Raw genomic sequence first — 24,920 nt, forward strand, 5'->3', positions numbered from 1 at the left:
GGCTGACTAACATTGAAACTGGGTCAGGGACCATCAAGCCAACAAATACATTGTCAAAATTGAGCCGAAATTTAAACAAAAGAAGTGAGATATTGCATTTGAAAATCTAAGGCAAGAAAAAGGTGCCCGAAAACTATAGATGAAAGGACAAAGCCAAGGAAGGGTGACCCAGGCCACCTTGCAAAAGCTGCAAGAAAAAAAAAAGCCATGAAGACAAAGAACGAAACAAGAAAATGTTGTGAGTTCCATAAGAGCTCCACTCACAACACAAGTGTGTGTCAGTCCAAGAAGTTATTGGTGCCTGAGTTGAAGTCTTCTGAATCAGGTGCACATTGTAACTCTGAGTCAGAACCCAACAAGGGTGATGAGCCTCGATATTGCAATAAGAATGCTGCAACTCCCAAGGCTACTAACTTTAATTATCAACCCAGGGTTTGTATAAACTTAAGAGGTATCGACACTATGAGTGCAGCATACAATGTGTCCTTCTTTTGCTGTCACGATGTAATGGAGTGCATACGCTGAAGCCAAATCCTAAACTAATTGCATAAAATGAAATGATCCAAATGGAACCTTAACCTATTGCATGAAAGAAAGTACAAGGAAAGAGAATGAAATCAAATGCTAAAACACACCATTCTCCAATTATCTTCTAAGAGGATTTGCTTCAAAAGAATGCTAAGTTAACATGTATGCAGTCCTACTATCCTAAGAATGTAGATTCAAACTATCAAACCATCTACTGTTGTGCACGTAAATGAATAAAATAAATTTCTTTTTCTTTTTGTCTTAACGCAAATGAGGTGGCAGTATGTAATTCGACTACAGGTTAACTTTGTAATAAATCAGCTGCGCACAAACATATTCTGTACATAGATTTTCACCCTAAGGGTCCCGCTTATCTCACCAATCACTATCGGTCCTCATTGGCTTCTCCTTTTATCAAGCACTTCAATCCACGCACTTGATCTCACTTCTCCAGATCCAACGGATATTGCGTCATCCACTCACCAACTAACCCAGACGATTTCCACTGTTGATGTGACCCATCCAATCTAACGACTGTCATGCAATCTCAGGTGAAATATTGCATGACCGATATCAGGTTGAGAGCACGTGAGAAAAGTGGTTTTCCCATGCTACGCGTCACCCGCTAAGGTTAATCACGTGAATTTTATGAATACTATTTACAGCCTTTAGGGTGCGTGAGATGTTGCTTCCCACTTATCAATACCACCCATGTGTTTAATTCATACTTTTAATAAGGCACTTAAGGAAAGGTTTAGTGCTTAAACTTAGTATTAACACTTAACACTAATTGACTGTGATTTATAATAAAATGTATGAATAGAGAAGAATACCTGATTAGGGTCTAGAATGCCAATACACAGTCATAAGAGATTTTTTGCACTACAATAGTGTGTCCACACCACACTTCAATCAATTATTTAACAAAATGGAAATTACAGAGTCTTTTCCCTCTCAGCTTGATTACCAAAGTTTGTTTGACCTGTGTTTCAATCTCAAACCCTATCTCTGTCAGACCTCTCACTTACTCACTCTATTCTCGATAATCTCTTCTCTCTGTCATTACATTCTTTCCTCTTTTATGAATCAAATCCTATCCTAACTACATTGACAACTCAATCTCTATTTTTATCGCGCAACCATTAAATCCCTATTCTCAAGCTCTGATACACATGTATACTAACACTCATCTCTTAGTCTAAAAGTAATTCAGCGATCTAATTATTATAATAATTAAAGCAAAGATAAATTCGAGAGATCCAAGAATCTAGATTTGGGAATAACAAGACTAATCCAAGCAACTCGATTATTATGAACTTCCAAATATTTTCCAAGGATGAAATAATGATTGTGATCCTGCAAAAGAAATTACATCAACCATTTAACTCAATCCTAGAACAAGAAATCATTAATTCTAAATGCAGAAATAGAAAGAAATAAAACAAGAGATGCATGTGAATAAGCAATGAAAAGAAGGAAATAAAATGATACAAAAGGGTTCTGAAGCTCCTGGGATGGCCAAGCCCAAGGAAACTCAGAGACATATAGAGGAGAACAATATTTAGAAGCTGAACATGACACCAATATTCATTATTTTCATCAATAGAATTACATCCCTGCAGGAAAATACAATGGAGCTGCAAAAATACAAGCTCTATCCACACTAACACTAATGAAAAATTCCCCTAGAGGAAAATTCGACTTGGTACTTGTACAAAATGATTAGGAATCATTCCCCATGAATGGAGGAAGCTTTCTCCACCACAATCCCTTGATTAGTGGATCTAGTCCCCTTGATTGGTGGAACACATTCCTAGATTTTCTCAATCATTGGAGTTCCACAATTTGTGCCATAATTCCATAATATCTTGTTGACTTATTATTTATTATTGATCCTCCAGTAGTAGGGATCAAGTCCCTAAATTATCTCCTCATCAAACCCTTCATAATCTTCACAACATTCTTATGATATTCCACAAAAAAAAAATATTAGGCACAAATATTCAATTTTTCATAAACCTTCCTAATGAATATATTAAAGTTAAAAAAAAATTATCTAATGCAAAAATAGAGATTCAATGTGCTGAAGGATGGTCATAGGCTTTGAGTTATTGTTTAATTTAGAGGCATGGACCTTAATTTATGTCTAATTTAGAGGCCCATCATACCCCCTGCTGAAAGTGTTGCGCATCCTATCAACAACTTAGTGTCCTCATTGTGCCTCATCCATGGAGCAGGTGGCCTCTCTCTTATGCATTAAGAATATTGGCTGCAAGTTCTGCAAGGACAAGCCCAAAAACATATTTGTGCAAAGAAAAATCATTTTTTCTTGAGACCATTAGCTTGTCATCTTCCCCTTATTTAAGATTGGTTCTTAAATATTTTTCAATTTGTCAAGGTCTTCCACACCCTTATCAACCTTCTACTACCTTGTTTCACCATTTGAACAACTCTAACACCCTCAAAATGCATTTAGATGAGAACTAGGAATTCATGTAGGAATTCCTGTCAAAACTACAGGAAACCAATTTTGAGCATAAATGATAAATAGGGGTTAGGGAAGGCCCTCAACTTTACTCTTATTCATTTCTCCCATTTTTTGACCTTGGACAAAAGCTAGAAAGATATTGGTGACCTTTTGGAACACATATTTTCATCACTGCAGTTTGGTTTATTTTTTGATGGTGAATGCCTTATTTCTTTTTGTTGCCTTCTTATTTTCCCTTGTGGCCTAGATGATTTCCTAATGGCCTTGGAATTCTATGTTTTGATTAGGTCTCTCTTAGGCACTGCCATTTTGGGTTTTAGAACAAATTTTCTTTTCTTCCTTCTTGTAGTAGCATTTTGCCTTCCTGTAATAGTCATTCCTTCCTTCAGAGTCTTCTAATTGTAGGGAAGTGATGAGAAGTAATGAAGAGGGATTGGATGATGATGCTAGGGCTCAGAGGGAGTAGTGTAGGTTTGTGAAAATGGAGAGGATTATCTTGTTTGTTTTTTTCAAGAATGAAATGGGATGGATGAATGATGACTAGATAGTGAATATGAAGTGGATGGGGGGCTTGGAGTATTGTGGTGACTTGGCCTTTACAAAAATTCTTCTTTTAACTGTTGTACTCATTCCTTGAAATCACAACCCTTCATAATTTGACTTTCCAACATTGTGTGAGTGGAGGAGTGAGTTGCAATCAACTAGCTGAGGGCGACTGACACTGCTAACCAATAATTAGCTTATAAATCCTCATATCTCATGCACTGACAACAAATTTTGAACTATAATATGTTCAAGAGAAGAGGTCAAGAATATTGCATACCTGTACCTACCTGATGGTTGTTGGAGAGACATGCATGCTACTGCTGAGTTGATGTTGGTGTGTAGGTGTTGGATGGTGATGTTGATGATCCTGATGCTACTGGTAAGCTCTGGAGGAGCTTCTTTGACCTATGGATCTCCTTTAAAACTTTTTACTACCATTCCTGTAGGTGCTATTATGTATCTTGTAAGTTTATAGGATAGTGACTTTTTGTCCATATCTCCGAAATGATAGATTGGATTGGGACGAAACTTTTTGATCATGTTGCCATCATCATTATTCACCTCCCCATAGAAATATTTTGGTCAATGGATGCATGAATATCGAGAAAAACTAAAAATGGATGATGCTGATGGAGGCCGATTTCTTGGAAACTGTGTACCGGAATTTGTTGAAATTGTTTGGGCATGTTACCATCATCCATTTGCATCTCCTCATTAAACAAATCTTCAAATGGATGCATGGATATTGAGAAAATGAAAAAATGGCTGAAGGTGATGGAGGCCAATTTCATGGAAACCGTGCATTGGAATTTGTTGAAATTGCTTGAACATGTTACCATCATCCATATGCATCTTCCTCTAAAACAGCTTGGAAAATGGATGCATGGTTTTCAAGTTATGGAAAAAACAAATTTCTACACTATGTATTTTTGTATCTTGTAGTAAAAGAGAGCATCCTGTAGTTTTTTAGGATATTAAGGAAAATTAGTGGTAGAAGCTTGATAATTATGGGTGGATGATGAAAATAGATGAGGGTGACGGATTGGCATGGCCTTGATCTTGTTGTAGCATTTGAGCGAAGTAGGAGAAAGTCAAAATTTGACTTCTTTTGAATAGGCTTGACCAATTTTCCTTTTGGTACCAACTTGTTCTTGTTGCTTACAGATGTTGGAGAATACATGCATGCATGAAGCAATGATTCTTTTATTTTTTCCCTCCTTTTTTTTTCCTAGGCCTACTAGTCGCCTCAAGGAGGTTTTCAACTAGTAGGCCTATCTAGGCGCCTCAAAGGAGGTTTTCGCCTAGGATATTTTGTTTTTTCTCTTTTGTATTTTTATCCAACCCATTGACTGCCTCATGGAGGTTTTCAATCAATGAGCCAATTTGAGGTGCATCCAAGGAGGTTTTCACCTGAGATTTTTATTTTTATTTTCTTATTTTTCAATTTTTTTTCTACCCTACCCTACTTGAAAAACAAAATCACTTTCAAGTATAAGAATACTTCCAATGGAGCCATGTGCACATCAAAATGACAGACAAAATGATGTGGAGGCTTGAAATGTATGCATTGACATGTACCTAGATTTCAAAGACCAAATGATTTCACTTTGAAAGGAACAAGAATAATTGAGGTAGAGAGTGATGCTGCAACTTAGTGACTATCTGGAACCATATTTCAATATAGTTGTGATGTCCTTGGTCCTTTTGCTGATCTGGATCATTCTTCATATCTTCTTCTACCATGACCTTCAAATCTTCCTCTTTTTGATGATTATTCTCTTGAATACATGGATGATTTGATGGTAACCCTGACGGAGTTCTCTCGATCTCTAATTTTGATGTCTGCTCTTTATCAAGTGCAGCCCCTAATTCTGTGTTCTTATCATTTGAATCTTCTTGCTCTAGATGTGGTCTTTCAATGATATCAAGATAATCTCTTTTTTACAATACTCTTCCTGAGCTATGATGAATACCATTGATATCAAGAGGAGATGTTTGTAAGTGTTGTACCTCAACATTGTAAGTGGCATGAGCTACTTCAATGTGTGGATTTGGAAATGGTGGTATAGGTAGTTGAGTGGGAGTGTATATTTGAGATGGATGTGGATGGTGTTGTGGTTGTGGTGGAGGTGAATGGTAAGGATAACATGGAGTTGGGTATGGAGGATATTGGGGAAAATACTGAGGATATTGTGGATGGCTCCCATAAGTTCCTTGCCAACCTTGTTGCCAAGATTGGTTTTGGGGTTGAGATGGCCAATTCTTCCAAGGAAAGAGTGTGTTCCAATTGCTTTGAGGTAGATGTGCATAAGCTTGAAATTGTGAATTAGGCTCTTGCACCGTATGAGGTTGAATAGGCTTCCATGGTCCTCTTGGAGCTACAAAACATCACTGCATTAGCAATTGACTTGTTCCATTGTACTCTTGGTGAACTTTCTTCAACCTTGGTAATGATGGACAATGTTTAACATCATGTGATTCTGCAAAACAAATATCAACATTTTCTTTTCCTTCATCTTGCATTCTTAACATTTCTACTTGTTTTGTTAAATTGCTAAGAATTTCTGTTTTAAAATCATCAAACAAATTTCCAAGTTTAGCTTGACTTACCGATCTTGATGTTGATTTACCTACTCTTGTTTTTCCTCTTGATATGGGTTTGCATGTTTCACAAATTTCCTCAATTGAAAATTGATATACATCACCTCTACTCATGAGATTAAGGATATCAATCCACTCATCCCTAATTTTTCTAAGTAAGATGGTTTTTAGTGTGTCGGATCCTAAATGATGTAGTTTTCCCCTCTTAACATTGTACATGAACCTGTCTATTAGATCCTCAAGGCTCTCGTCTTCTATTTGATTCATTCTAAAGATTTCTTGTTTAAGATCATGAGCTTTATATCTTTCTAGGAATATCTTTTTCATATCATTCCATGATCTTATTGAATTAGTCCCTAAACTCATGAACCATTTAAGGGATTAATCCTTCAATGTTGCTAGAAACAATCTCAATTTTTGAGTTTTTAATAAGTAACCATAAGATCTACAAACAATATCAAATTCAAAGAGAAAGGTTTTTGGATCCTCTGACCTTAGACCATGAAATTTTGGAAGAAAATATGGGGTGATGTTCTTCACGTGCACACTTCCATCAGTATCTTGAATGGGAAATCCAAGAGGATCTTCCTCATTGTCATCATCTCCATCCATTTCTTCTACATTCTTTTCCATCTTTTTCTTCTACCTGTAAAAGTGAATGGTGATGTGGCTCTTACTGCACCACGCAATCAAAGGTGGGGGGGTGGGTTGATGTTGGATATGTTTTTGTTTTTATGATTGAATGAGAACTATAATGCAATGCAATTTTCTAATTTTGAAATTAAATATGCCTAATGCAAATATTTTTTGTTTTTTCAAAAAATAAATGAATCAACTAGGAAGAAAACAATGCATACTTTGACACCTCCCTGGCAACAATGCCAAAAAGTGATGAGCCTTGGTATTGCAATAACAATCATACAACTCCCAAGGCTACCGACTTTAACTATCAACCCTGGGTTTGTTGGGCATGGAATCCCCCCAAGGCATGTTTTGGGGCTTAAATCCCAAGTTTTGACTGAATTTTTTTGTAAAAGCTTCGTGAATTGCGGGCGCGGGGCATGAAAATATAATAGAGTCACAGGGTTGTCCACCCTAGTTTTTGTAATGTAATGTCGGCTGGATAGACCTACCCATGGTCCATGGACCATGGGATTGTATAAATAGAGCAAGGCTCTAAGTGTAAAAAAATAACTAATATAAGGGAAGCATGAGAATTCTAAGTGATTGAGTCAAAGCGTAAAGTGTGTTTGTGGGTCATAGAGTAGGAGAAGGCTCTACAACTGAGTGCACAGAGGACTAGTAGTTTGTAGCTGAGTGCGCAAACCCCTACAGCTAAGCGCACAGTGCAGGCTGAGTCTGTAACCATCGGGAGAATCAATAAAGAGAAGTTTTGCTATACTTTTGTGTATATTTTCCTTGTTTAATGCATGATTGGATATAATTTGCAAGTATACTATTTATTTATTGTGCAATCATGTATGAATGTTTTTTATTGCTAATTATAACTTAAGACATTCAAGTAGGCAAAGGTAATTAATTAACATTGGAAGATAAGCAAGATCTCGGGTAATAACGTAGAGCGTGGCACAACCCCTAGTTAGAGCTGTGTGAAGGCAGTGTATTAGGCCGTGAGGAACCTGAAGTGTGCAAAGCGACCTGTGTGCATGAACAAACCGAGGACCAATCATACCTCTCAGACATCTCAAGGGTGTGGAAACCTAGTTCTAGGACCCTCCCATACTACTTCAAGTGAGATCTCAATCCACACTCCATGGACTGTTTCCGAAAGGGCCAATAGTACATGGATTTGTTTGGCTAATTAACTATGAACCTGGGTCAGACCCCAACAATCCAACAAATGGTTCTGTTGCTGGGATTGAGATCTGCATAGAGATGTCTAATGTCATGTCACTAGAATCTGAAAAAGAAAGGAATTGAAGGTTGGTTGGACAGAATGATTCACAAGTTCGCGGCACAAGAAAACAAGAATCCGTGACTATCAAAGGAATAATGGTTAGATTTCTACTTGTATACAAAGATCCATCAAATTTTTTTTGCATCTTTCCCCACTGAGTTGTACGAGTGGATTGCAAAGCTAGTAGATAGCCAAGGAAGGTGTAAACTCGACAAACCTATTGTGTGGACTCCAGAATTGGTGCGCAGACTAGAAGCATTGGAAGATAAGATCGTGCACGCTGTCAATCACTTGCTCAATTGAATCATAGGAGGATTCATCACCGAATTCATGGTAGATACTTCAGTCAGCTATAACGAGGCAGAACGACGCTTCCTCAAGGGACCATGAGGTAAGTACGTTAAATTTTTGAACACTTGGATTAAAATGCTATTGCGTGAAAAGCAGGTTATGCGAATAAATTGATTTTTGGGGCTATGCAGAGTGAGAGAATCTACAGAAACAAAGGTAGCACAAAACTAGAAGCTAGCCCCTTGAGTTCACCTTGGTAAGGGGGTGAAGAAGAGCTCACGAAGGTCTCGCCAAGAAGTCGGATCAATCTAATAAGACAGAGAATTCCAAGCATACGATCCCCACCCACACCACTACCAGTTTCACCATCTTCACCCCCGTCTTTGCCCATACCACCTTTGTCACCACCACGAATCAGTATGGCAAGCACGATAAAGCCACTAGTGTTCAAGAGAGTAGGGAATGAAGATCCAAACTGGTTTTGGTTCATGATAAAAGTTGTATGGGAAGCATAGGGTGTCATGGACGAAAATATAAAGAAGGCAACATTGGTTATCACTCTGTAGGATCGCACACTAGCCTGGTACGTTAAGCATTCCAATGACAATCCAAATGCGAGGATCACAGATATCCAAGCTACGTTAAACAAAGAATTTAACAAGCCAAAGTCCAAGGCACAATCGATCACTGGATTCAAGGAGATCACGATGCTACTAGGAAAGACCCTGTGGGAATTGGATCAAAGAGTGAAGTGCACAATTTGCAAAGCGAACATGATATTAACAGATGGGAAACATAACGAATGGTTTGTAGCACCATTAATGTTGCATCTACGAAATGTGTTGTCATAACAAAGGCTAACTACTTAGGCTGAGGCTTTGGAGGCGATGATGAGATTGCATGAGACTCCAATACAAGATCCTAATCTAGGAGTTCAGCAGATTCACACGCAGTTGAAAAACTTGTGCCTAGAGATGTAGAGTTTGAAACAATATAGGACAACCTGCCCAGAGATGCAAGATAAGGTATGGTGCGTAAAATGCAAGGGCCAGGAGCACGACATGGATCACTGCCCAGTGTTCATGAATTGCCTTGCGGGAGGAGGGCCAATGCCACTAATATCGGAGGCACAAGTAGAACCAAGCGTGGCACTTGTACTATGCTACGCGATTTGTTAGATAGGAGGAAAGCATGCTATAGATAACTGCCATCTATTACAGAATTATATGCAGAATTCACAGCGATTGTTCTGTAATTTTTGCATGTTAGTAGGACATGATGAGTGCACCTATAGAAGTTATGACATGATGATGGATCAAACTCATACCTACAGAGTTCAGGCTGAAACATGACCCCTCGATCAAAATGCAAGAATGGCGCGCACCTAATTTCAAAGGCGCAGACGAGGCTGAGGTGGAGGGGGGCCAGGAAGAGGTCACAGACAACTGATATGTTACAATTATGGAGGGCTAGGGCATCATGCCCGTGATTGTATGAATCCAATGCGACCATCATGCTTATATTGTACATTGTTTGACCATGAGACAGAGGATTGTCCCACACTGATAGCAAGGTTGCGAGATAAAGGAGCACTCCGAACTCCCCCAACTCTGAACCTCAAAATGATGAGGTCTGAGCTGCGCGAGGAAGACCCTAATGTAAATATCATGCTCTGGAGTGTAATTATTATAGGAGATGACAAAGGCAAGCAGCGTGAAGAAAGTACTTGGGTTTGCAAGGCTCCAACGAAGGAACCAGAATTTGATTTGGAGTGCGCTAAGGAGACCTTCATGGAAGTTAATAGGAGCTTCGCTGATGCATCCACTTTGGAAAGTAATGACAGTTTGGAGTTGGAAATGGACCCATCCATGGTCACTACGTTATTGGGGGACATGCATGAAGCTACTGTGGGAAAACAAGGCTATAAAGGGGTTGCAATAACTCATAACTAGATATGTTGGGACAATGCCAAGAGAACCACGCATAGTCAGGAAGCTCGGGAATCACATGATGCAAACAAGAAGGGAAATGAGATTAACCGCGTAGATTGGGGAATATGAGATGGACCAAGTGATTCTGGATCTAGGTTCGAACACGAATATCCTGCCAAAACAGACATGGAAGCTCATGGGCAGGCCTGCGTTGGAATGGTCTCCTATCTAACTACAAATGGCGAACCAGCAAAAGATCCTACCTATGGGGAGATTACAGGGAATCACGGTAGATATTGAAGGAGCAAGAACGCTAGTAGATTTCGAAGTAATAGATATTGTTGATGACATCAATCCCTACTCCATGATATTTGGAATAGATTGGGCCACTAACATGAATGGAGTGATAAATCTAAAGAAGCACTGGATGATCTTTGAGAAAAAGTATATGCACGTAGTGGTACCTTTAGACCCTACAGACGGATCGTACTACATGAAGCCAATGTGTGACTATGATAGTGATGATGACTTGGAATGCATCTACAAGATAGCCGTGCAGGAGTAGGACTGGGTAAATCCAATCATGGATGGCCGAATCTCATGGGAGCGCGAAATCTCCTGCACATCCAATTATGATGAGGAGATAGAACGATGGTAGAAATGGTTACATGAGGTAACCACGCTCAACTGTAACATGATGACAAGGTCATAGCACTGTGTAGCAACAGAGGTAAAAGACCTGCCTACATATAATAGGTTAAGCGAGGACGATGACTTATTGAAATAATTTGAAAGAGAAGTACCAGAACAACATCGGTTTGACACTCTAAAATGGGTACTGCAAGCTACACTCGCAAGATGGTGGGGTACACATCAAAGAAATTTTAAGGACTAGCATGAATGAAGAAGGATGGTGCACATGCAGTTTGGGAAGCCTCATATGTGATTGAAAGACAAGTATGATGGATGAACTTGCCCGCACACCCACCTATCCAAGTTGATACAGGAATATGGTGTGAAACGTACATGAATGCACACCATACTCATGGTAGGATACAAGATCAGTAAGTAGGTGCGAGTAAGGCAATGGCACGAATGACCCCTCCGGTTGGGACAATGAAGTATGGAAATACCAACTGCGCAGAAGAATATCCACGTAGATGCTTTTAACAAAGTACACATGTGTTGATCAAGGTCCACAATGTGAAGAGGACTTACTGGGACCTCCGTGTACCAGTGGTTCTCTGGGCTTATAGGACCACGTACAAAAACCTGACCATGTAGGCACCACGAAGGCTAGAGTATGAAGCAAATGCAGGAAGCCCTAAAGTACATGGAGAGCTTAGACCTCACATGATAGCATTGGTAGAGATGATGGTTCGCGTAACCTTGGAAGAAAAAATCCAATAGGAAAATTTTAGACTCCAAGAACTTGAAGAAGAAAGCATACGATTAAGGAAGAAACCCACTCCAGTGGATGCGAAAGTCAAGAAGCTGGAGGACGAGATAAAGGAAGATTTTCTCAGCAAAAAGATTAGGATGATAAGGCATGATGCATACGATTATGATGATAGGTTTAAGGACTATCGCCGCAAATTGGTTAGTATGATGCCTTGGCTTGGACCGCACATTGCTAATTGTATTGACCAGGGTAGCGCGTTGTAGATGGTAAAGTGCGTGATGCTGACTGTAACAATAAAAGGTCAGTATTCTACAGGAAACATGATGGATTTCACAATGAAACTTCACATAGGTGGTGCGACCACCTAACTAACCGAAGGAAGTACAGTCTTAGCACTCTAGGAAGTTGAGAGGAAGTGCGAGACTATAAACTATTCTACCCAGGAGCTGCGCGCAAAAGCAAAGAGTCACAAGGTTCGCGACTGTGCACAGGGGGGTGCCTTCACCACACAGGTTGGCTAGAAAGTTATCATTGAAGTCACTATTCATGATGGGATGCTCGACTTGAGACCAAATGGAGCAGGCGGTAGGCATTTAAGATGCGATTTATGGGCAAGATTTGGGAAAATCTGCCTCCAAGGGAGCATTAATGAACTAGATTTGGGGGGAATGATCAAATCCAAATTCAAAAAGCACTATAAATTACAAAATGTTGACCAACAAACAACACTTGGTCATTTGCGAATTGAGCTATTGAGAAGAGCCCTGATTGTTGTGTGCCGAGAGTTGATTGAGCCCCTGAGATTGCGAGTGCTAGATTTCTGGATGGACACGATGGAAAAAACTGAGGATGTTATGGAGATAACAGAACTAACCACCGAAGAAGTTGTGCAGGCCCTGACTGAGGGGGATGCTTCGGAAGGTGCTGACATTGTGGCAGAAATCCCGAAATCACTGTGCACGCCTATTAGGTTCATGTACCAATAGGAGTCATAATTTTGAATGACTAAGGTTGAGCCTTGTAATATTGTATACACCTTTTCTTTCTGCAAATGTTTTCCATATTAAAAAATTAAAAAAATGTAAAGAGGGTATGTCCTAAAAGAATAATCAGACAAAAAGAATGAAAATAGATAAAATAAAATAAAATATATGAACCCAAAAAGACAAAAAGAGACCATGAAAGTGTGCAAGTCAAAATGTCACTACTATTTGCTTTTTATGCATAATAAATGATTGTGTGTAGCTTGTTACATATGCCACAATCCATGATAGTAAAAATGTTTAAACTTGGTGATTTCATACTTTGAATTTTATGTTTATAGGTAGTGAATAATCTAACCAAACAGTGTAATCTTGGTAGATCATTAGATAGGTAGAGTGAATAAAAGGAGCTCATCAGTTTAAGCTGAGCCCTTGGAGGATATAAGGTTAGAATTAGATATTTTATTTTATAAAGAAAAGAAAAAGATTGATAAGAGTTTTCTAGCCTAAATGTACCCAAATAAAGTGAAGAAAAATTGGTAGGATGAGTAAGTGGGTAAGTAGTAGAAAGGTTGCAGAGATATCATGTCATTTGATATAAAAAGCAATTATTTCATTGTTTCAAATGCATCATTTAAATATGCATAAGTGGTAAACAATAGAAAGGCAATGGTTCACAATGTGATTTATTTAATGTCCTCTCATTCATTTTAACCCCTATGACACTCACTAACTTCCCTTCCATAATAAAAATATTAATACCTATAGTTTTTAATTCAAAAAGGCTTAGAGAAATTCTCTGACTTCTGGTGGGACCGGACCTTTGGCTTGATGACTTAAGAAGGAAAGGTGTTAAATTTCATCATAATTCATTCATCCCCCCTCACAAAACCCCTTTTCCTAAGGTTAAGTTCTCTTGCCTAGGAAAACCCCTTTATAAAACATGTTTTATGTAAAAAAACCCACCAAATACATGTATCCTAAGTACTAAGTATATGGAAAATACACAACATTTCATATACCTAAGCACACTGCCCCTTCCACTCATTTCACTTCATATTAACTTTTTAATTAAAAATATAAAAATCTCGAAGAACCCATTGTCCTGTATATATTTAACTTCTTTATATAAATTAACCCCACCCCTTAGTTTATCTATAAACTATATTATTGCCCTTTATCCCACAAAAAACATTAAAACCCTACCCTTAGTCCCTAATCCCTCATTACAGTCTGGCCCAATCCCCTAAACCTAGATTAGTCCTTAAACTAATCCAGAAACCACCACAATTAAATCCAAAGGCCCCCCCATTAAATCCCATCATCACCCCGGCACAACTCCTATCTCCTAATCACTGTTGATCGACCCTTCTTCACATCTAATGCCCCACAAGCATATCGGGCCAGCCCGACGTCTGTCCTTTACCCACCCGATAAGGCAGTTTTCTCCCTAGCCCTCGACGCTAAGTGGCAAATGCTGAATGTAGTCAGGCGACCCCTCCCAAATACTACCCGCACCATAAAAGTGGTGCGATGGCCCTCCAAACCACTTCCCCTTCCAACCGAAAACTGTCATTGTTCATCAACTGGTGAACCTGCCAAAATTAACTGTTTTTCCTATAAAAGCCTAATTACCCTCTTTTCACTCTTTTCACGCATTTGCCTTTGAGAACTCAGAAAGTCATTACGACCCCTATAAACAACCAAATTTCTCACAAACCTCTTCCATTGCTCCAGAGACGCTGCAAATAGCCCATCTCGTTCATTAGTCCATACCAATACTGCATGAACCTCTGCAGCTATCTTCAACCACCATTTACAGTCAATTCTGCCTAATTACAGGTATTTAACCGTGGAATTCCAACTCCATTATCAAATTCCAAGTCAATTCAACATCGTGACACTATTGGTTAAGTAAAAAAAGATCAAATTTGCTTAAATTTTAACACTATGAGCATAAACCACTGCAGAACCTCCATTGCCCTAAAAACTCTAAATCACCCCCCATACTCAAATCCATAAGAACTGAGTATGGCTGCCCCAATTTCTATGGATATAAGGCCCATCACTACACTTAATTTAGAATTGGACCACCTCCCTTTAGCTGATAAAGATTTCCAAATAAAAGATACCTCTACCCAAGAGTCTCCACTCAAAGTACATTGTCAAAGTATGGACAAGTTCCTGAACCATGCTGATGAAATTTCCTGTAGGAGTCAAATTTTCCCAAGTACCAGTTCCCCCAAGTCCACATTTCTCTTGAGATTATGCATATGTGCTATGCTTGTTACGTCACCAATCATAGAACTGTTATGGCTCATGAACAGAAGGTCCTTTTCACCATCACTTCTGAGTCTATTAATGAAATGTTGCAGTTCCAACCAGGACCAAACGTAACCCAACTTTCAATTAGAGACTTGTTGGACCTGTATCCTAAAATTAGCTCTACAAAATTAGCCCAACTATTCCAAACCTTTATCAGAGAAGAGAGACACATCCCAAAGGACTCCCCCCCATATGTAGCTACTATTTTTTCCCCATGGGGCCAGAATATTGTAGCCATGATATCATGTATTTTGGGGTACACCACTAGTGAATACATTGATGAGTTAATCCTTTCCTTCATGTCCATCTACACTCCAGGGAATCCTCCTGCTATCATTTATGACTATACCCAATTTATAGCTGATAAGACGCATGAGCAATTCCTTAGAATGAACACTGAAAGAGTTTTCAAGTACTCCTTATTTTTATACAATATGTTCTTATATTACCAACCTGATAAGTTCCCATTCACCCTTTAGAAGCTGGACACCAAGGTCATTCCAAGTCAGTCATTTTTTGGACCCCATTGATCCACCGATCTCAGTGTCCGTACTCTTATTCTGGTTCTGTTGATTTATTTGTACACCCAGTCATGACAATGTTGACTGGAAGCCCTCTTCTTAGAATCAGTCTAGAAATAAAAAGAGACATTCAATTGTCTAAAAAGACTAAAGTGACTGACCGGTACCTTTACCAGAACCATACGGAAATTAGAATCTGTGGTTGCATGCTGGCACCATACAAGCTACCAACATACCTCCCAATGAGGTTGTTTGCATTAGAATATTATAGACAAATCATTAATGCAGATGAATAAAACTTCGTTAATGCCAAGAGGAAGACCAATTTCAATATAAAAGACCAACTAGATCCCTTCATATGCAACTCTAGGGAGGTAGGCAAAGAATTAGACCTAATTCTACAGAGAATGAAGTTCCAAAGAAGTTTTTTCTGGAGATATGATCCATTGGAATTCATCACAAAGAAGAGACAAAAGGTCAAGCTAGGACCTTTCATTCACCATCTGATACCTGAAATAGAAGCATATGAAAATCAGATAGAATGGGTGGAGGGTACCCTAGTAGACCAAGATAGCACCAGAGTAGACATAGAGAATGCTCTAATTGATTTAGAAAAGTAGCTTGATGACAACTCTTTTCTACAGGTACTAGAAGAACCAGAAAGAACCATGAGTACCCCTCCAGTTATGTAGACTCCTCAAAATGAGGAGAAGATCCCAAAAAGAAATAGAGAAGGGGCTTCCACTTCAAGAATGGCCACCTCTGATTTGCAGCATGAATTAAACAAGAGGCAAAGGCTAAATCCAGCCTCTAAGTAGGAGTATATTGTAGACTCAGCTGAGGTCACAAATACAGGAGCAGAAAGGAGTAGGCCTACCACTCCATCTAGAGGCATGCAAGAGCCTTTCACATCACAAACTTAGATGTTGGAAAGGAAGCTTAGTGTTGAAGTATCTTCCTTTATAATTCCTGCTGACAAAGGCCAAGATATCAAGGAAAGATATAAAGAAATCAAAGCCAGAAATGAGAGGCTTAAGGCCCAAACTTATGCACAATACTTGAATCTGATTCCCACCAATCAAAAAATGCTATTGTTAGCCTTTGACATTAAATATGGAAAGTTGTAGATGACCTTTGTTAAGCCTACAACCCAGATTTCAAAAGGTTAGATTTTGAAGTGTTGGCAAGGGATATTCATCCCATAGACAAAATTTAACTACAAAAACAGGTTGGAGAGATGATATACTCTACCCTAACAAGAAATTCCATAGCTTCCCATCAGCTATAGAACTATCTGAAAAACATCTCAGCTCAATTCCAGTTAGAGAAGGCCTCCTCACAGGTCGAGGATTCAAAGTCAAGTCCTTAGAGGACTTAGTGATTGAATTGGGACACGAACCCGAGGGTATAAAAGCCAAAGAAGAACTTATTAAAAATAAGAACGATGACATAGCTGCATTGAAGAAACAACTAAAAATACCTCAGCTACAACATCCACAAACATTGGAGGTCCTAGAATCCCAACAGGGGAACAAAGAACTCATGGACTTGGTCTTGAAATTGAATGATCAACTAAAAGAGACTGAAAAGGAATTGGATGCTTTGATCTAATTAAAACAAGTATATGTGGCCACTTCTTCAACAAATGTTGTCCCTACAGTCTCCATAGTTGTGCCATCCACACTAGTAACATCTTTGGCACCTTTAGCTCCACTTGCAATAGCCTTGCCAGCAACAACAGAGTCTAAATCAGTAGCAGGTGCATCAGGAGAGAAAGCAGTAGAACTTGTCAAATCCATGGAAGAGATGTCTATCTAGGCTACCGAAATGAATAGGTTAAGAGAAAAGGTTGCAAGTTTGGAAACAGATTGCATACTTGCCCAACTGAAGCAGAAAGAATAAGCACAAAAGGCCCAGAGAATGGGTGAGAGAATCAAAATCCTAGAGAAGGATTTAACACTGGAGAAACCACTTGGACAAACCAAGGAAATGTTGTGGGACAATATCATTGACTCTATAAATGATATTTGGCCATCAATCCAAGTTATTTTTGAACAAACAGAGTTGGTAAAGATAGCTACAGAAGCTATCTAGAATGTGAAGGAGGAGTTGGGAAATAAACCAAACGATGAAAATAGACTCATCCACTTCCTCAACAACAAGAATAGATATGAGCTCCAGGAGCTAAATATAGAATATGGGACCACTACCATTTTATAAATAAGGAAGGTCCTTTCCAAAAGGAACCTTATGCTTAATTTGGAAGAAAAGTGCCAAAATATTGTTATAGACTTTTTTGGGCATTGCAAACCCAATCATACATGTCCATAAACCAAGGGCTCCTAAGTCCCTAAAACTGTTGCTTCACACCCTAAAGGAACAAGGTCAGCTAATTATATGATCTCCCAGAAGTTCTCAACAGAAAACTACTTAGAACTGGTCAAAGCTGGACCATACAGACTGCCCAGTGCAAAGGGTGCGATGCATCTCACCTGCTCAGTGAAAAGGGTGTGATGCATACTAGAAAGCCCTTCTGTAGGGTGCGATGGGTGAGAGTAGACAAATGGCAGAAACAGTTTGCAAGGTGGATCATCATGGAATCTTCCAGAAACTTCTCCTGTGACACTTGCCTCTCTGAATTCGCCCAGGGATGAGTAAGAGATCATCAATCTCCAAGTGGAATCAAGAACTATCAGAGAGAGGATACTAATCAAAATCCCAGAAGCTGACTCACCCCCCTGCAATCATCTATATATGGATCCCTCATCCCAGAGATCCAGAGGCTGGAATTTTGTATCTCGTAAGGAAGTGCTATTGGTTTCTTGGTGGAATATCATAGTGTTGGGTGATCTAAGCTTTTCATGAGGTGAAGAAGGGCTTTCATGCTGGGAGGATGACGTTGGGTTAGAACAATTGGTTGTAATCCTCTTTGCTATTCTTGATATTAATAAAGCTATTCAAGTTTTCCTCCACATTCTTGTATGTTTGATGATATATGCATTTGTGTGGTCAATATGTATCTGGTCCTATATTGTTTATGATTGAAGATCTTTGTTCTTCGATAGTATTATGTTGCTTTGATTCCACAGGTGCTCTCTGAAGCTGGGTAGATGAAGGAAAAGTGGCAAGGATTTGTCAGAAGGGAGAGGAACCAAGCGCAAGACTGAGGTTGGTGTCCTTTGTTCCCCTCTTATCTACTTCTCATAAAGGAAAGTGAAAGTAGTTTTAGTATGTTCGTTTCTAAGATAGCTACCAGTCTTAGTGGGACTAGCAGCTTCGAGTGGACACTAGATTTACCAATAACCAAATAGTGACTCCGCTGAGGATCGAATAGATTGTTTGCCTGTCTATATTTGTTTTTTTTATAAGCTTACAGATGGAGCCTGAAGTCAAGCCAGCTAGCCTTCAAACTGCATTTTCTATGCAAGTGCAAAGTAGATCAATGATGCTTTAGTCTATCTCTGGGTTTTGTTTATAAACTAAACAATCGATTTTCAAACCGTCTAATTTCCCTAGTGGTGGTTGTAGTAGCCTCATTAGGTCAACCCCTGTGATTTATATTTACTAAAAATCACTTGCTCGGCCTAAATCCCTGAACTGAGCTACATACTGTGACCAAAGACCAAGTAAAAGTCTCGCACTAGTACCATTGCACCCTCTCTTCAAGGAAGTCTGTATGCATCACACCTCCCATGTGCAGTAGGTGGGATGCATACTAGTTTCCATGTGTAACAGGTGCGATGGTCAGAAAAGGCTAATTTTGCCTTCAGACTTTGGTTTTTCTTCACTCTCTTCAGCTCTATTCAGGAGTTTTGCTGTTTGTGATCAGTATACCACTATGGAAACTCCCTTCCTTTGCATGATTCCACCTCCATAGTACAAAGAATTGTGAATGTTTTTATGTATTGTGTGTCATTTACAGTTCTCTTTTACAGAAAGTAGCATAATCAAACTGTTGTCTTTTGATTTGGAAGTGTTGCAAGTGTCGTTTTCAATCAAAGAAAAGAATTATGTTGTTCTTGATGGTCGATTACACAGTTACTCTTGTATTTGATTTGAATTTGTAAATTTTGAAGTGTCGAAAGCAGTTTTCAATTCAAAATAGAAAAGTGTCATCATTATCTTCCTTTTTTTTTTGAAGAAAAATTTGTTAGTATTTTTGCTTTGAAAAGATAATTCAGATTTGTACTTAGCATTCTTCTTGTCATTCACACACTAAGAAAGCTGAAAACAAATACATGCATGTGCATTTGCATTTAGACTGCTTTTTGGTTTGATTTAGGACAGTGCATCTTGTGTGTGCTCTCTGCTCTATGTTGAAAGAATATCATCTCTCTTTCTTTAGTAGCTAGGATTTTCATTGCAAAATGAAGATTAAACGATTGTTTATCATCTTAGATTGAATTTTAGGAATTGTATATCTACATCATGTGGTGAACATGAAAGGCAAATTTCTTAAGAAATATCAACTGTAAAATAAATTCAATGAACATAAAAATGCTTTGGAACCTAACGCACGGCATCTAGAAGTCTAGGCTAGAGACGTATTCCGGCTTTGTAAAGCCTGGTAACTGTCGCTTTCATTGTTGGTTGGGTGATTCCTCCTATTTGAGACGAAAAGTGCCAGTACGGACTTGTGCTCCCACGTACCATTGAGTATATATTGGGAGACCACAATAGGCTATATACTTTATCCATAGGAAGCCTTGTCTGTCGCCCTATCATTCACAATGCACTCAACACAACATTCGGGAAGATTAACTGCCATACCGTAAAAAGTATTCTGCAGTTTTGCGATTGGCTTGGTAATCCCTCTGTCTAGATTTCCAGAGTAGTCTCTTTCATTCCTTTTCAGACTCCTTAAAAGAAAAGGTCCATCTAAGCACTTGCCACTTCAGGCTCATTAAAAATCGAAGGCAACTAGAGTCATCTTTTGTTTTTTCTTGACTCTTAAAAATTGAAAAAATAAGTTTTGTCAAAATGTCTAAAGTTCATTTAATTCGGAATCATTTTCCCCCTTTATTTTTAGTCGATCGAGTAATCTGCAATCGTGGAAGAAAGTCAATCAAAACCCCATCATTTGTGGAGACTTACGAGTCAACCGTCTTTGTCTCCGGAAAAAAAACTATTCTGGACAAAGCGAACTCGTTTAACCAGTTCAAAGTCCCTGGTTTGGTTGGAACAAGTGTTCTGACACCCTTAGAGACTCCAGTTACTCCAAACATTTCTGGTCTCCCTGCCTCTACGGAAGAAGTCCCGTAGCCATAAGAGAACAGTAGAACTGATCTTAGTGTGAAGGTAAACACTTCTATTCCTAAACCGGCTCCATCTACAGTTGATTCGGAAGGTGTTATTCCCCAAACATCTATCGCTGCAAAATCTATACCTTTTTCGGCACCGGAAATATTTTATGAAACTGATGGTCTACCTCTTCCACCTAGGTTGATTGCAATAGAAGAGATTTTGGAGGATCCCCCATCTAGCACTCCATTACATTTTGGAGTTGGGATCACCCTATATCCTTCATAAAAAATTAGTCTACCGTTATCAAAAGTTCCTGTAGAATCACTGGGAAATCTTTTGGATAGGCTGGATATGTCTGAACAACCGTCGACATCTAGGACTGTGTCATCTGACACAGTAGTGGCAGAACATCCTGCTGTCACTCCAACAATGTTTGCTGGTGTACCCTCTGTCGCAACTAGCTCTCAATCGCTCGGTGAAATCCATTAGGGGCTGTTTCGATGGTATGGTCTGTTCGCGTTTGTTCGTCCGGAATAATATCTAGAATCTCTTATGTTGAGTCTCATAAAATTGATCCTTCCCAATTTCAATTTGGGCATTCCGGTCCTCAAAGGAAAATCATTCCCTTAAGCACCGGATTACTACCGTATGGGGGACAATATGCCCTTTCATTGTCTCCTCTAGGAGAACAAACATACGAGAGTTTGCAACAGAATTCAGGTTATGCTGGAATTACATCCAGTGGTTGGATTCCAATACTGCCTCAACAACCAAGAGTTGTATACTCAATGCAACAAAGTCCGCCTATGTCAAATATCCCCACTACACCGGCTATTGTGACGGTGCCGCAAGTACAAGCATTACCTGCTGTATGCCAACCTCAAGTCTCTCAGGTCGTAATCCAATAGCCCCTTGTCCCTGCAAAGCCACCACAATCATTGATTAGTGGCTCCTTAACTAGAGTGACCCAGACTCAAACGGGTACCATTACCCCTCACCTTGGTCAAACAACCAGTATTGGACAACAACAAATGGTCTCACAACCATGGCTGGTGCAATATCAACCACCGCAATTCCAACAAGTTTACCAAGGATCTGAGCACCAAGTATTTGCAAGTAATGGGTAGCCGTATATTCAAAACGGTCAACATCAACCATTTCATAATGGTTATGCCCATCAACCTTACCAAAGTTATCAACATCAAATGCACTATGTTGGTATGCAAAGACCCACTGCTTAGGCAATCCCATCTTATCATGGGTATGCTTCATCGAACCTGAATCAACAGTTTTGCTTCATGGAAAATTTAGAGTTACCAGATCTAAATCGGCTAACAAATGATCCAATCGTTTACGCCCCTTGGTGGCCAGTGGTTCCTCATAAACTTCCATCCGATATTCCTAAATTTAATGGAAATTCGGCTGAAGATCCATCAAATCATGTGATGACCTTTCATCTGTGGTGTTCATCTAACACTCTAAATGATGATTCGATTAGGCTTCACCTTTTTCAGTGAACGTTAACTGGTCCGACAAAAAAATGGTATATCGAATTTCCTAGAGCTTCATTTGATAACTTTAGTACCCTAGCCACAACTTTCTTAACCCATTTTTGGTTACCAATAAGGTATGAAACGGGAACAGAGCTTCTTACCAATTTCAAGAAAATGACGGCCACTCACATATCCGATCATATTCATGGGTGGCCGCGTCATCGTAGAATGGTAAAAACATATGTTCCTGATCAGCTGTTGTCTGAGTGGTTTATTAAGTCATTGTTACCTTCTATTACAGAATATGTGGCAAAGGGAGGAGTCGTCACTGAAGAGAAAGTTATTGCTCATGTGCAATACTTAGATTTGATCTATACTCAGTCTAGCACGCTCTATGATAAAATCCCTGATGCTCCTAGATCAGAATTTTCCGTTCCTCCCTCTCCTAAATCAAACAAAGACTCTCATGCTGGGGACAGCGTGATAGGAACGACCAGCATGAAAATCGTAAAGGCTAAGTTGAAGAAGGCCCATACGGTTTTAGGTCAAAATGCAAATGAAGTACTTCTCGCCTCAGAAGTAAATACCGTATCAATCGACAAAGGCAAAGAAACCAAGCAACCAGGAGGCAAGAAGAAAAACAAAGGAAAGAAGAAGAAACAGGAGGAGTCGTCCCCTGAGAAGTCTTCTACAAACCCTTCTGGAGATAGGAAACCAAATTGTCCATGCCTTATATGTGATGAGAATCATTGGACAAGAGAATGTCCATATAAAGCTAAGCTTAGAAAATTCTTTAAGAATTCAAAAACCTCGGTGGTATTGACTGATCCATTTCCAAATCTAGGAACAAATTTGGTTGCTAGTGACAATGCTTCCCCATCCCAAGTGTTAATGTTGTCAGTTTCGAAGCAGAAAAATGATGCTTTGATATCGATAAGGAATAAATATTACGGGAATCCCAAGCTGTCAGACAACAAGTCCAATGATCAACCTAGTAGTTCGACAACAACCTCGATCGAAGTTATGCCACCCATCATTCCTGAACTAATGATAAAGCTGCCAAAGGGAGTTGTACACAAATTGACATTTAATCCTCGTGCCAAAGCAGCACAACATTATAATATGGTGGAGGATCTATCCCAATTTCCATCCGCTATGTTGACACTTGAGGTACTACAAAATTTCCCCTCTCAAAAGCAGGCTTTATTATCAGTGATAGGTGCGATTGACCCAACAGAATGCAGTCTTGTGTCCTTTAATCACAAAGGATATGACCCTCAGTTACCAACTCAACTAGCTTTCCTGATTCAAGTGAAATCCCTCAACAAAATTGTTCATCGAACAATTATTGATGAGGGGGCATCTACATGTATTATGTCGACAAGTTGCTGGAAAAATTTAGGATCTCAACCCTTGTCGCAATCTTCGACGACATTAAAAGCATTTGATGGATGAACACACAACCCATATGGGATTTTAAGTAACTTGCAAGTTGAACTGGGGGGCAAAACAGTAGAAATATATGTTGACATAATTGATGGAAACCTCGATTACAACATCCTACTGGGAAGGCCCTAGATATATGCTATGGCAGCCATTGTGTCGACCTACTTTAAGAAGATTGAATTTCCCTTGCAAGGAGGAATTACAATCGTCGACCAACAAACATTTCTCCCCAACAGTTCACAAGTTATGGGAAGCATTTTGATGATCCACGGAAGCCCTCATTCGCTTCAAAATATCGGAGTAGGCCCACTAAAAGACCCTATATTAATGGGGAATTTTTCCCTACCACCTCCAATCAATATGGCGGAAGTGGCAACAGTGGGAACCTACAATATGATATCTTCTATTCAAAAGATCTCTGAAAACGATATTAACATGGATCATCTGCAGGTATTGCCTCCAAGCCCAATAGAAATCTTGTAGCAATAAATGTTTTCAGCATGGGAGGCAAACCCAAATCAATGCTCATCAAGCATTTGGATAGATAGGTGTAAAGAATATGGTGCCCCTTCAGATCCTTGGTCGCAAGTACATTCTACAGATGAAGGAATTGTTCAGTCAATGATAATTGATGGGGCACCATGGGAAGATTACCACCATCGTTCCCATCTTCTGGATTACAAGGAAAATACTCCTAGTGACCTTCATCATCCCTCAGTTTTTGATTTTCTATCAAATACCATAAACACGGTTGATTTCGAGCGAAACTTGTCCAATATTGAAGAGACTATCGCCATAAATATCTTGACCAAAAAAATGTTGTAGAGAATATTCATGTTGGCAAATCTTGTTCTCCTTTAGAACTGGAAATATATCACGCTCTTTTTCGCGAGTTCAGAGATGTCTTTGCTTGGTCGTATGATGAAATGCCATTGACTCAAGCATAGTTAAACACGAAATTAAGATGTATCCAGATGTCAAACCGGTATGACAACAGCTACAGTAGGTGCACCCCAAGAAAGCCGCTGCCATCAAGGCAGAAGTTGAAAAACTTCTCGATGCTGGATTTATTTACCTGGTTCCTCTAACCAATTGGGTATCGAATATTATTCCTGTAATGAGAAAACAAGGAACGATTAGAGTGTGCGTCGATTATAGGGATGTAAATCAAGCTTGTACGAAAGACAACTATCCTACACCCTT

Source organism: Pinus tabuliformis, chromosome 2_1, assembly GCF_031772625.1.
Source record: "Pinus tabuliformis cultivar Carrire ecotype Pingquan chromosome 2_1, CPIR1, whole genome shotgun sequence".
Taxonomy (NCBI): Eukaryota; Viridiplantae; Streptophyta; class Pinopsida; order Pinales; family Pinaceae; genus Pinus; species Pinus tabuliformis.